A 5640-nucleotide genomic window follows, 5' to 3' on the forward strand; every position below is an offset into this window, starting at 1 on the left:
ATTTCTTTAAATTTATTGATTTATTTGTAAAAGTGGAATAGGTTCAATATCCCAAGATATATCGAAAGAAGAAAAAAGTGAATTAGAAAGTATATATACCTTTCTTGAATGTCGAATGTCAAAGAAAGGTAATTTTCTAAAGATAGATAAGTAAAGGTACTCATTTTTATTGTGAAATAAGAAGGAAAGGATAAAGTGAAAAATAAAAGCGCAAACAATATAATGCATTACAGTTTAGCAGATTTGATTTAAGGCAAGTCTCTTCTGCCCTGTCTGGACCCAAATGTTCTCATCTATTAAATAAGCAAGTCAGACAGGATGTGGTCTAAGGTCTTTTCAGCTCTATATTCTATGATGCTCCTATTCTAGCAACAATATCACCGGCCAAACCAAACAGCACTAAGCAGTGATCCAGACAAACTTCGTGCCTCTCCTTATTTTGGGAGAAAGGTAAATTTGTTGCTCTCTGTACATTTGCAGACTGGCCAGCCAACATAAAGAAAGGTATTGTCAATCACATAGTTCCCTTTAGAATACTGAGGCTCAGAGGTGTTAAGTAGCTTTTCCAAGATCACACAGCCAGCAAGAGGCAGAATGCCATTTTCATATCAGATGTGTGAGCCTGACTTTCTTTCCACCGTGTGGAGCAATTCTGATTGATGGGTGAATTCATCCGTAATTGAATAAATGGATGAATGGATGGATGGATGGGTGGCCAGATGAATAGACGGATGACATGATTACATTTCAACTACACTTCTTCAATTCAAAATAGAGAAACTTTCTAAGAAAAAGAAAGTAGACCTTGTTTTAGAATTTGATTTTTCCTTCTCATTGTAACTGGCTTTTAAAGGAATTAGTTTATAAAAGCAGTGAAAAGGATGAACTTAAACTGACTTTTAAACTTGTATGGGATAAAGACAATAAGAGAAGTCATTCTATGCCCCTTCACATCAGAGAGTTTGACCAATAAAATAAGTGTTATTAGTATGTTTTCTTTTTCTAATTAGAATCTATTTTACCTATCTTACCTATCTTATTTATAATAACACAGTGAATGGTAGCTTTTGAAGAATTATTTCTGCAAAATCTAGGTAGGAAAGAAGAAATATACTCATAGGAATAGTTTCCATTTATCATGAGTACCATATGCCAACCATTGTTCTGAATCTTTATATGTATATTAACTCATTTACTCCTTATTAAAATTTATAAACATTTTATTTATTCTTATTTTACAGACAAAAAATTGGAGGAACAGAGATGATGGTGGTAAAGGAGACTTCCCTCTGCCACACACCTAGATAACAACAAGATATGTATTTCTCACTGACTGTAAAAGAGATCCTCAAGAATAAAGACTGAAGGTGAAAAATTGGGTGGGAACTGTCACAAAATGTGTAGGTATGAGGCAGAGCTGGCTTGTAGGAGGAGGTCTTTTATGTATGAGGAGGATTTTTACCGAGAGAGTTCAGAGAAAAGGGAAAACCAACAATGGATGCGTGCCTGCTGTGTGCCGGGAACTATTGTGAGCACTTCTTCTTCTTTTTTTTTTTTTTAGAGTTCTAGGACTTTTAATTTGTCCCAAAATTGCTGAAGCAAAAATCATGATAAAACATTCTGCTTTCCTTTACACCCCCCAACACACACACACAAAAAAAACAACTCCATAGGAAAAAAATGATTTTGTACATGGGAAGAAACAATATAAATTCAAAACTTACAGATAAGGGTTAGCTCTATCACTCATCTCTTTAAAAAGTTTGTACGAATATCCAGTCAACACCAACAGGATTATCTCCCTTGAAATGTTATCTATACGGATTTCCAAGTAGACCACAGGGCTGTATACTGTCTTGGAATGTCCTCAGAAGGCTCTGTCATTGATCAGGTAACAGAGTAAAAACCCCAGAGTCCTTTCAAATGCAAGAGGGAGAGACAGGGATAGAAGAAACTATTCAAACTTCGTCTTCTTTCCTTGTGGCTTGTGGTCTCCTCCTCCTCCTCTGCCTCCTCGGAAGCCTCCTCGCCCTCCAAAGCCTCCCTGGCCTCTGCCACCAAATCCACCTCGGCCACCTCTGCCACCACCTCGGCCTCCAAAGCCACCTCTGCCTCCTCCTCCACCACCAAAGCCACCTTCACCCTTAGGTTTGGCCCAGTCTAAGGTGACTTTGTTTCCATCAATTTCACCATCTTCCATGGCCTCCTTGGCAGCTTTGGCATCTTCCTCACTATTGAAGTCTACAAAACCAAACCCTTTGGAGGATCCAGTCTCCCGGTCAGTGACTATCCTTGCTCGAATAGAGCCATCAAACGACTCCTTTAACGTCTCTTCTGTGGTGTCCTCAGAGAAACCTTTGACAAACAGAGTTTTGGATGGCTGGCTTCTTGCTTTAGGTGATCCCCTGGGTCCTTGCAACTCCAGTCTGATGGCTCTGCCCTCAATTTCCCTTTTATTACATGAATTTAAAGCTTCTTTAGCATCTTCAAATGAAGCAAATTCTATAAATGCATACCCTTTAAACATGATTTCATTTAATGCAGATGGAAACGCTTCCAAGTAGGTATTTTTACCCTTACATTGTTGTTGTTGTCCACGGGGTCGCCAAGAGTCAGACACACCTGAGTGACTGAACTGAACTAACTGAACTGAATCGCCATTTAGTCACTAAGTCATGTCTGACTCTTGTAACTCCATGGACTACAGCCTACCTGGCTCCTTCATCCATGGGATTTCCCAGGCAAGAACACTGGAGTGGGTTGCCATTTCCTACCCCAAATCTTTATATTAGCAATGGCTTAATGGGAGAGAAGTTATGTACTCATGGTCTAGTGGTTAAGGCAATGGACTTGAAATCCATCAGGGTCTCCCTGCGAAGGTCTGCATCCTGCTGGCCACGGAGCTTTGTTTCACTGGACTTCCCTGGTGGCTCAGACAGTTAAAAAAAAAAATCTGTGCGCAATCAGGAGACCTGGGTTAGATCCCTGGGTTGGGAAGATCCCCTGCAGGAGGGCATGGCAACCCACTCCAGTACTCTTGCCTGGAGAATCCCATGGACAGAGGAGCCTGGTGGGCTACAGTCCATGGGGTCTCAAAGAGTTGGACATGATTGAGTGACTTTCACTTTCACTAATAAGAAGAACTTAAGAAACATGCTCAAGGTATAGAGCAATGTATCATAAGCTAGTGTTCATATTTGTAAATAATAACAAATGGAAGTATAAACTAATATTTGCTTATACTATGAATGGAAGAATAAACCAAAAATGACGGTTAAAGGTGAGAGGTGGAGGAAATAGAAGACAGACTTCTTGAATACACCTTATTCAGCAGATTTTATCCTGGAACCGTGTAAATAGTTTACATAATCATGAACCAAACTTAGATGTTAAAAAGCAATCTGTAATCTAAAGCCAAATGAAACAAATGAACCTAAATTGGCAGCAAATTGACTCAATTTTAAAAACAGGAAATTTTTCAAGTAATTTTTAGACACAGTTGACTCTAGATCCCTAGTTGAAGAATCCTATAGACAAAAGTGATCATGAAGAAACCTATAAATGTTTATTTACAATGATCACAGCAGTGGTGGTAGGGTTGGTACTGCCATTTGAAATTGCATGCATATGTGTTCAGTCACTTCAGTTGTGTCCGACTCTTTGCGACCCCATGGACTGTAGCCCAGCAGGCTGCTCTGTCCATGGGATTCTGCAGGCGAGAATACTGGAGTGGGCTGCCATTCCCTCCTCCAGTGGATCTTCCCAACCAAGGGGTTGAGACTGAGTCTCCTATGTTTCCTGCACTGCAAGCAGGTTTTATACCACTGAGCCGCCAGGGAAGTCCTATCTGAGATTAATGTGCATAAATTATGCAATAAAGCAAATCAGTATTTAGGTTGGCATTTTTGAAAACTAGAATTTTCATTGTGAGTTACAGATGTAACATTGAAAATGGCAAGTAAAAAAATCCTGGAAACCCAGAATTTGACTTGGAACTATCAGTACACTTTACCTTTTCTTTCCCTAGCAATCTCCACTGAAAATGCCTAGAAACCATCACCAACACCAGAGCAATAAGCACCATTAGTGACCAGTTACTGCATCTAGACACTATCACACACTAGAAGGAAAAAAAGCCAACCTCTTGGTAGAAATGACTGATGCCAGGCATGGAAAGGAAATGTACAATATGCGTCTGAAACATCTTGTTAGACCAAAAAGCAGAAAGTTGCCAAAGACTTTAAAGATTGCATCAAAAAGACTCAGGAGTTAACTTGAAGAGGCCCCCACACCAGCCGCAGATGGGCATTTGAGGCAGCCAGAGGATAATAATTGCAATCTGATTGCCATTGATTTAATGTGTTGCAAAACACATCCAATACATTTAGATCGATGAGTTCATAAAAACAAAAACGAATTCCTTTCCTTTGGAAGATATTAGGGGACTGACTTCTTATTTTGAAAACTAGTTTAAAAAACTAGTAAATAAACTAGTAAACAAAGTGAAAGAATCAAAGGTTCACCCTGCCTTTCTCTACAGATATGTTCTTTAGTTTATGAAAATTAACAAAGAAAAAAAATGAATTCCAACTTTAAACATGTAAACTAAATTCAGTAAAATTTCATATATAAACTAAAATTTGCATTTATCAAACAAAACTCTTACACTTGGCAATTCACATGCTAAAAAGACATTCATTTGTCTTTTAAATATAAAAACAAATGAAGTTAAATTCAAGAGATAGCATGTGAATAACTTCAAGTGGTCACACAAAATGACCACTTGAAAAGTAAAGTATTAATAGCTTGCATTGTGTGTATTCGTCTTGACAATGATTGTGATATATTATTGGATTTGAATTGAACAGGGCTATATCAAAGGGACTGAATTCACAGACTGCACCCAGAGCTCTAATCCAAATCCTTGTGAAATTATTCTTAAATGGAAGCATCCCACCCCGTCCTTGTGTGTCAAGACCAACTATGAAACTAGATTTCTCCAAATTTTAATAACTTTCAAGTAGAAGAAAATGTTTATTAAGGGGTAGGTAATTAAAATGTGCTAATTAGAAGCTTACATTGTTGCTGCTTAGTCACATCCAGCTCTTTGCAACCCCATGGACCGTGGCCCGCCATGCTCCTCTGTCCATGGGTTTTCTTAGGCAAGAACAGTGGAGTGGGGTACCATTTCCTTCTCCAGAGGATTCCACTGACCCAGGGATCAAACCCATGTCTCCTGCATTGCAAATGGATTTTTTACCACTGAGCTACCCAGGAAATTTTTTTAAGTTTTTAAATTTTTAAAAATTTTTTTAAATTTAAGAGTAATGCAGCAATTGTTTATAACTCAGCCCAACCAAAGATTTTTCAGAGCTATTATTTAGAATTAGTGATCTCAGTAGTAATAAAATGTGTGCCAACTTTCATTTAGTTATATTACTTTCTAAATCCTCTTTAGGATTCAAATTGCTCAATCATGTCTGACTCTGCTACCCCATGGACTATAGCCTGCCAGGATCCTCTGTCCATGGAATTCTCCAGGCAAGAATACTAGAGTGGGTTGCCGTTTCCTCCTCCAGGGGATCTTCCTGACCCGAGGACTGAACCCAAGTCGCCCGCATTGCAGGCAGATTCTTCACC

General features: G+C 38.8%; 1 pseudogene; it reads right to left on the reverse strand.

Annotated features, from left to right (window-relative positions):
- Positions 1-1608: 1608 nt before the first annotated feature.
- Positions 1609-2527, reverse strand: LOC136151822 (nucleolin pseudogene; annotated as a pseudogene).
- Between the last annotated feature and the right edge of the window lie 3113 nt (positions 2528-5640).

The sequence above is a fragment of the Muntiacus reevesi genome, chromosome 20 (assembly GCF_963930625.1).
Source record: "Muntiacus reevesi chromosome 20, mMunRee1.1, whole genome shotgun sequence".
NCBI lineage: Eukaryota > Metazoa > Chordata > Mammalia > Artiodactyla > Cervidae > Muntiacus > Muntiacus reevesi.